Genomic DNA, 9,154 nt, shown 5'->3' on the forward strand with positions numbered 1-9,154 from the left:
GGGTGGGTGTCCTGCAGTTTAGCTGGATTGTTCTTCTTCCTCCCCAGGTGCCTGAATGAAGGCTCCAGCCTGGCCCTTGTGACTTTCCTGCCTCCACTTGCCTTGTAATGGCAACATTTCAATAAAGCTGTGAAAGACCCTTCTGCCTCCCCTTGTTTCTTTATGGTTTATAGGTTTGAAATGGAGTGGAGAAATTCAAGGGAAGTGAGACCCATTAACTGAAATATTTGTGAGGGTTCCCCTTTCAAGAATACTTCCCGTATGTGGTATGAAGAAAAGCAGAAGCAGAGTGGTAAAGAATGGAACCAGTTCAGTAAAGCTCTTCTACAGAACAAGGTGTTGAGTCTGGATTTGAAGGAGTTTAGGGAAGGTGACTCTGGTATCCTTGGACATAGAGTTCCAGAGCTCGGGGGCATAACAGGAGAAGGCCCTGTCACCCATACAGTGAAGACAGGCTTGGGGGACAGTTAGGAGAGCAGAATTAGAAGAGCGAAGGTGGGGAGTAGGGTGATAATAGATCAAACTGCTACTGAGATGCCAAGCCATGCAGAGCCTTATAGGTGAGCATGAGGATTTTCAAGTCTACCTGAAATTTGACTGGAAGCCAGTGCAAGGACTTCAGGATAGAAGTAATGTGATCACTTGCACTAGACCTGGTCAGGATTCTAGCTGCTGAATTGTGGACATACTGCAGTTTGTTCAAAGTAGGTATAGATACCCCAGCAAGTAGAGCATTACAGTAGTCAACTTGAGAGAACACAAATGTTCTCTCAAGAACATTTGAAAAGTTGATTAGCTTTTCAGCCCCAGTTAGTGATCTCATAGGGCGTAGTCCAGTGATATTTCTGAGGTGGAAAAAAAGATGTTTGACAATATGCTGCACACATGGGTTGAATCTTAATCCAGAATCGAATATCACCCCAAGGTTTTTCAATTTAGGCTGAAGATCAAGTACAGAACCATCTACAGATAGGGTTATGGGATTGTTTTTTATGAAGTTGATGGGGGGTGCATGACTTCAGTCTTGTCTCAGTTAAGATAAAGGAAATTGAGTCATCCAAGTTTTTGTCAGATATGCAATTTAATAGAACAGAGACAGCCACATCAGTGTCAGGTTTGGTATGGATGTATATTTGAGTATCATCAGCATAGAAATGATAGCTGAAGCCGTGTGATCTTAAAATCTGACCGAGTGGAAACATGTAAATGCTGAAGAGCAAGGGGCCCAGTATTGAGCCCTGAGGAACACCAGACTTAACGAGACCAATTTCAGACCTGTACCCATTAAGAGAGACAAAGTGACAGCGATCAGTGAGGTAAGACTTGAACCATTTGAGACAGTGTCAGAAACTCCAAACAGTCTCAAGACAAGAAAGTTGTCATGGTCAACAGTGTCAAATGCAGCACTGAGATCAAAAAGGATGAGTATAGAAAGAGAACCAGAATCAGCAGCTATTAGCAGATCATTAGGGACTTTGACAAGGGCAGTTCCTGTGCTGTGAAGTTGATGGAAGCCAGATTGGAGGGGTTTGAAAAGGTTATTTGTCATGAGGTGGTTATGCAACTAAAATGTGACAGCACGTTCTACAATTTATGCAAGAAAGGGTTTCAGCTGTGAAACCTTCTTCAGGTTTGTTTTCTCTCTTCTCTTTTTAGCATGAAATAAACCTACAGTATTACTTGTTCCTTTGCAGATATGCATGCTGACGTAGCTACCCTCCTGAATATATTAAACGTTTCATCTATATGATTAGCACAATGTTCTCCTGAATAACTACTCGAAAGAAGCCGCAGCTCAGGTGTTAGAGAGATTTGAAATTGGTTCAGTGGATTTAGTGTCCAGACTGTGAACTGACAGTTGAAACAGGTCTTTTATAGAACCGTTTTGATTTTCTCTACTTTGTCCCCGTGACGTCATTGTCCTGCTCGCTGCCAAGCCTGACACACGGTACCATCTGGTTTCTGTCTCTTGGCGCCCACCCTGCGGTCCATGTGGGTCCTCATGCCCCAGTATTATGACAGGGACACTAAACTGTAAACAGGTGCTGTCCGTTGGCTGAGAAGTAAAACTGAGGTCCTGACTCTCTCTGGCCTTTAAAAATCCCAGGTCATCTCTTGAAAGAGTAGGGGTGTAACCCCGGCATCCTGGCCCAATTTCCCATTGGTCCTTTCCAGTCATGGCCTCCTAATAATCCCCATCTATGAATTGGCTTCATCACTCTGCTCTCCTCCCCACTGATAGCTGATGTGTGGTAAGCGTTCCGGCGCACTAAGGCTGCCGTTGCATCATCCAAGTGGGGCTACACATTGGTGGTGGTGGAGGGGAGTCCCCATTACCTGTAAAGCACTTTGAGTGGAGTGTCCAGAAAAGCACTATATAAGTGTAAGCGATAATAATAATAATTATTATTATTATGTAAATTGCAATAAAAATATAATATTTGATTCAAAATCGATTAATGTAAACTAATGCTTTTTTCAGGGCTAATATCTACTTTTTAAAAAAAAGAGAAGTCGCGATTGTGAAATTTGGAAAAGATGCACCAGCGGGTGCCTTCACATCTCCAGCTTCAGTCTCGCCTCTAGCTGCGAGAAGGTTAAAAGCACACAAGTGATCTGTAGACGATGTTCGGGGAAGAGATAATTCTGTTTTCAGCACAGGGAGTGAGAATGAGCTCAGTCCGGGTCCACGCAGAATACATTCTGGTTTGGTTACTGTTAGACTGTGCGTCTGAGGCTCTTTGGATCGCAATGTGAAAAAAAACAATTCCTCACATCGAGAGGAAGGGAAGATATCATGTTTAAAAAATCAGAACCGAAGACTTGGATCTGGGGCCTCATACTTTTCAAATTATTAAAATAATAGTTATTAAAATATCAGATTGTGTTTCTGCAACATTTCGTGCACAGTACGCCATTTTTATCTAATAATAAAACAACAGCCACAACGAGGGCTTTACACGCAGTCTGGGGTATTTTCCCCTTTTATATTTTTGCCACTTTATATCAAACCTGTTGTACTCCCAGAAGTGCACAGTATATTGTACTTAATAAAAATGTACAATTCACCACTGGTATAAACAGATGTGTGCCGTGTCTGCCTTTGTAAGCATTTGTTTAAAAAATAAGTCCACAATACGATAAAAACACAGAAAGCACAAAGTTAATAATACAACGATACAAAATCAATACCAAATCATAAAGCCAATTAAGTAGCTATCCTTTGAAAACAGAGAACACCTTTATATCTACAAAAAACTTGACATTTGCATTACAAAATGTAATTTTGAATTACAAAGCAGACAGAGTAGTCCCTTAATTCATAGATCAGATCTTGGCCAAAACAAGACAATCAGACGGGAGCTGAATTCGGAACAGGAGCCTTTGATTTGTCGTTTATTGAGCTTTTGATCAACGACTGAATTAAACAGATTCACTATTTTAACTCTTTGATTAAAATACACAAAAAGCACCTTCCTTCAAGCTAGAGTCGAACCAACAACCTAAGGATTCCCAAGTGTTTCCATTACAGTTCCCCACTCTACCAACTGAGCAACCGAATTGATATCAGGAGCTTCTCTCTGGCACATACTGCCCAATGTAGTGAAATGTTCCGGATGAGTAAAATCCCAGATCGACATTGTTTCCAACTCATTTCCTTAGTATTTTTTACCTTGAATTTAAGCCACAAACCAGGATTCTACTGTATAAACTTCCGGGGATATTAAAACATGTTTGATGGGGCATCAATCATTCCAGGCGGAAATTTACTCCTTTTTTTTTTCTTGGGGGAAATGAGGAACAAAACTAAATGTCATTCTGTGTTTCTTAGAAGCATTATCGCAGCTAATGCATGTAATGCCTTTAGTATGTGAAGGTGAGAGTTCAGTTATGCCAGGGAGTAAAGAGAACTGAAATTTAGAAAATTCATATTTAAATAGATTGCAAATCTTCAAAGTGTTCTGTCACTGCAAAATTATTACAGGGGTCTACTAGCTGCCAGACGTGCTTGTTTTGGGACTATTTCCAATAAGTATCCCATTGTTGTGCTAATTAGAACCACAACAATGTCCTGAGTCCTGAGCACCTGAGCTGGGCTCTGATTTTGTTCATCACGACTTCTTGTTGCAGTTGAGCTCAGAGCTAGAGATGATCTCCATATTCTACCGCAATAACTAGTCTGAAACTTAGTAAACAGTACACAGTTTTTAACTGAAGTCAGGTTGTTAAAAAATTAAACCAGCACCCTGTCACCGAAACGTACCCCGGTCTTCCGCGCGACAAGCGGGGGTACTCAACACTGTACTAACAAGGAACGCTTGTCCGTAGTTGAGCATGAGTTATGATTACTGTCAGCAGACATTTCTTAATTTCCAATGACTTTTTCTTCTGCTCTCAGCTTTTTAACGGTCATAAATGCTCAAGAAGTAATTCATTTGAGTTTGAAGTCTGTCTCTGTTACCTTCGGTCCTGATAAAGAAAAGCCGTGCGTGGGAGACTCCCTCTCTGAAGAAGTTTGCCGTCACCCTGCAAGAGAAGAGAGCCAACATTCACCGAAACAACCACTAAGACAATTAACATTAAACACGTGAAATGCGAGATGTTGTGGAAATGTTTTCTACTTAGAGATTCTGTCGTTTCTACTCTAACGAGACAGGCTCTTTGTCGGAAGTAAGATTTGAACAAACGTCTCCAGGGGAAACTGCGATCTTAACACAACGCCTTAGACCACCAGCCATCCTGTCTGTAGTTTTTATATTGTATTATGTTTTATTTATTTCTACTTGTTGATAGGGGGAAAAAAAGTGAAATCATGTAATTTGGGAACTGTCTTTTTTTCATGGGGAAAACTAGTCTGAGCAAATGTTCAAAAGTTAAGAGCAGCGCTCAATAAAAACCATCAGAAGCCGAAAGCGCTACTTATGTGGATCAGTATATTCTGATGCCGGTGCTTCTGCAGAAGAAATAAGAAAAGCTGAACTCCCGCGGTGTTGCCATTACGGCTACTCTGGCTGCAGCTGCTTTAAGATCTACTCAGCGGGCACAGAAAGTTGAAGGAGGTCAGACTGGTTTGCGCTGTCTAAATAACAGTGTGCGAATTTAGACTTATTTAAATAAGATTGTTTACAATGTAATACAAGCTCCAAAAACGTTAATACTGCACTGACTGCTATTTGAAACGCCTTCAAAAAATGACGCGTAATAGAGATTGATGCAGCTGGCTTTTATGCTTCACAATACATTGCAATCAGGAAAATAAACCAATTAGAAATATGCAATACAACGTCTTTCAGTTCGGCTATTCTTATTTCTTCTGCAGAACAACTGGTATGGGAATGTACTGATCCGCATAAGTAGCGCTTTAGGTTTCTGATCGTTTTTATTGAGCGCTGCTCTAAACTTTACATTTGCTTGTGCTAGTTTTCCACATGAAAAAAATAGATTTCCCTAATTACATGATTTCAGTTTTTTTCCTCATCAACGAGTAGAAAGACATAAAACATATAATTCAATATAAACACCACAGGCAAGTTGGCTGGGGGTCTAAGGCGTTGCGTTCACGTCACAGTTTCCCTTCGGGTTTTTTGTTCGAATCCCACTTCTGAAAAAGAGGTTTTCTCGTTTTTCTCTGTGAAAAGCCAATCAAGTTCTTAACAAATTTCATATATTAGATTTCCGCAATACGTTCTGGCTTTAACAGGAAACTGTGCGCTTCCACAGAAAGAGTAACAAGAAGAGACGTTTCCATGTTACTTGTCGACTTAGATAAAGGAACGTGGCGGTGAATAAAAGAGGCACGGACGGGGTTCGGACCCGCGATTTTCGGTTTACGAGACCGACGCCTTACCACTTGGCCACCGTGCCGTCGCTGGGAGGGGGTCAGCTTACTATATGTTGAATCAACCCTAGTAATTTTACTGTTGTAATAGAGGAACAAGAGGCGCAGTCGGTAGAGCTTGCGACCCTTAAGTTCAAAATCGTTGATTCATGGGTTGTTTGTGTCCTTTCTGATCCCTCTAATCTTTTAGTAGGACAGTGCAAGCAGGACGTGATAGGGTACAGTGACTCCCAATGTCATATGAGCTTTGTGTAATTTAGCTTTCTTAACGCTATGGGGCTCGATTCAGATATCGCTGTGAAAGCAAGGGACGAGCAAAGGTTTTTTTCTAAATTGAGGGTGATCTGCTCCCGAGTAATTATAAACACCTAGCGTTTACTGTTTACTGTTGTGTTACTGTGATAAAGGAACACCGCACTTTATCAAAATACTGCTGCTTCCTAATTTTACATAATGGTATTTAGACCGGGGAGAGTGACTGCATTCCAAGAGGCTAAAAGTTGATTTCACAAAGCCCCCATTTAATAAAATACATTAGAAACCGCAAGGAAAACAGGATGTTTTAATAAGTCTTCTCCTGGTTTTACATTATTATAGTCTTTCACATTTGAATGCATACCTTACCATAAATCTTACCTAGATTACAGGCAACGCAAACAGTTCTTAATGCACGAAGTCTATTTATAGTTGACTTTCTGCTAATCACATCTAATAGTTCATGAATCTTCCTGCCCATCATGTGTCTGCTAACCAGTTTCTCCGTTTTCTTTCTCCTGTCATTGTCAGCGAGCACATCAAGGTGGGAAAAATGTAACAGGGAAAAAGAGTAGCTGGTAGGAGTGGGATTTGAACCAAAACCTCGATCTGGAGACAAGATTACCCGTGAGAGCTAGAAAAACACAAGTATTTTATCATGGTGCTTTGGTGGTGGTGGAGGGGAGTCCCCATTACCTGTAAAGCGCTTTGAATGATGCTTTAGAACACTCAACCACCCTGACAAGTGATGGATGAATGGAGGTGCATTGAATACACCAGTAGTTCACTAACCTGAGTTGCTTTGCTGGAGAAGTGCCATGTTACCTGTTGTAAACGTCAAACGTACAAACGTGTTGTACTTTCCAACCTTTGAGTAATATTTTCCAGAGCTAGAGCGCAGTTGTCTTCAAAATCTGGATTACCTCAAAAGCAATGATGTCTGTGTAAAACAGATTGTATTTTCGGGAACCGACGTTGTATTGCATATTTCTAATTGATTTGTTTTCATTATTGTAATGTATAGTGGAGCATAAAAAAAACATCTGCAAAAATCTCTATTACGCGTCTTTGGCATTTCAAACAGTAGCGAGAGCGAGGATTAAACCCCCCTCCTGGCGATAGTTGCCTCACACTCTGAACAACCAAGTCCTGCTTATTCCCGCTGTGGGTCGCGGATGGTGTGTTTTGGTATTTACTCGAAATTACGGAGGATACATGGGACTGCATTTACCTGATAACATACCGTGATCTCTAGTACCTAATGAGCTTTGATAATTCAGCTTGCTTATCGCTTTGGGCTCAATTCAAAAGTTGCAGTGAAAGCAGGAGCTGAGCAGGATTCTGTTTAAATGGAGCCAGATCTGCTCACGACCGGGGAAACACTTCAGCATTTACTAATTGAAGACCACAATCCGCTAAAACACCCCTGTTTCTTAGACTAAAAGAAGCTAAAAGCATTTTTGAACATGGGTTATATTGTAAATACTGTTATTAAAAAGTTTATTTGCATACTGTCGGTTATTTAGACGGTGCAAAACAGGCTGCCCTTATAAAACTTTCTGTGCCCGTTTTGACCAAGGAGAAAGTATTTCTGATGGAGCGCTATGCGAAAAGATTTAATAAGCTTTACCCCTGCCAATGATTCAGCATGAAGAAGTAAAAGTTTAAAGGGAAAAGCAGCTCGCTAACACAGCCAATATTAAAAGTGATCTCGGCAGATGTTGTTCCCTACATAAAGCTAAAAGTGCCAAAGAGAATTTCTGTTGAGAAAACAAAATATTTTTTTTGCCTTGATGTCAAGCTGACGGCCTGTCTTTTAGAAAGTCTATTTCTAAACACCTCACGCAGCCTCTCAACAGACTAACAAAAAGAGCTTTTACTGATCGTATTGCATGTCTTAAAACACTAACATTTGGCAGTGGTGGGATTCAAACCCACGCTCCCAGAGAGACTGGAGCCTAAATCCTTTACCTTAGACAGCTCGGCCACGCTACCTTCCGCCATGCCCATCTTCCTCACATTGCTGGCTTGGACTGGGGGGCTTCAGCTCTTGTCGTCGGATCTAATGATATCATGACATGTGGAAGTGACTGCACCTTCATTTTCCAAGATGCTTTCAATAGCACAAACGCTACTTTCACCGGCACAAACGTGGCAATAACAAAGGAGGTGGGATTCATCCTTTGTGCTGTTTGTAGGGGCGCAACTCTACGGCGATTTACTGACTTGAAGAGCAAAAATCAAAATCCTTTGCTACTACTGTTGCTTTTTTCATAGTTTCTTCAAATCCTTCATTTGAACGTCGATTTTGAAGGATATTGATGATAATACCACATAAATTGTGGTTTTCTTGTGATCGCCAAATTTATTCAAATACCAGCCTTTTTTACATTTCCTTGCGTGTTTCACAAGGTATAATAGCCCCCCTCGCATCCTCAGCTAACATATTTTAAAATTACAATAGATTATACAGCATGTATGTTTACATTTAGATTAAAATTAAAGTAAATATACCAGAATACATACAGTGCTAACCCAATAATTCTTGTCAGGTTCTTCAACAAATCTGCATTGTTATTTTAACATGTTTCAGCTGAGGATGCAACAGGAGTATAAATGAATTTTCCCGCCAGCCATTCAAAGACCAAATTCCATGAGTGAACATTATTTTCTCAGACATTGCCGGCATTGGACTTTGCCGGTGGTATTGAATTATGTCCACAACTGTTGTAGTAGTTCCTTCTTGAAGTTCGACACGTGCAAAGCACTCATAATATCATAGGTGTTAAAGTTTGCTGAGTCTATTTAAGTCATGGTGTGTATCCCTGCCTATCATTGGGAGACGGGTAGCTTTTTTACACTCAGATTCCAATCTTCAATGCTTTGTGTGAGAGCTTACATAACTTTCATTTTCTCACATTTTCTGACGACTGTTCCAAAGGGGCACCGTGTCAATTCTGAATACTTTTAAAAAATCTGCCTGCATGTTTGATTATTGTCATTTAATTTAGAAAAAGTTCAATATTGATCATAACTAAAGAAAATAATGATCACGAATAA

At 40.5% G+C, this 9,154-nt stretch overlaps 1 non-coding gene across 1 annotated transcript; it reads right to left on the minus strand.

The window, feature by feature from the left end:
* Positions 1-5,793: 5,793 nt before the first annotated feature.
* Positions 5,794-5,865, minus strand: trnat-cgu (transfer RNA threonine (anticodon CGU)). Its single transcript has one exon. It is a non-coding gene; the product is annotated as a tRNA-Thr (tRNA).
* Between the last annotated feature and the right edge of the window lie 3,289 nt (positions 5,866-9,154).

This window comes from Atractosteus spatula, unplaced genomic scaffold (genome assembly GCF_055471065.1).
Source record: "Atractosteus spatula isolate fAtrSpa1 unplaced genomic scaffold, fAtrSpa1.hap1 Scaffold_57, whole genome shotgun sequence".
Taxonomy (NCBI): Eukaryota; Metazoa; Chordata; class Actinopteri; order Semionotiformes; family Lepisosteidae; genus Atractosteus; species Atractosteus spatula.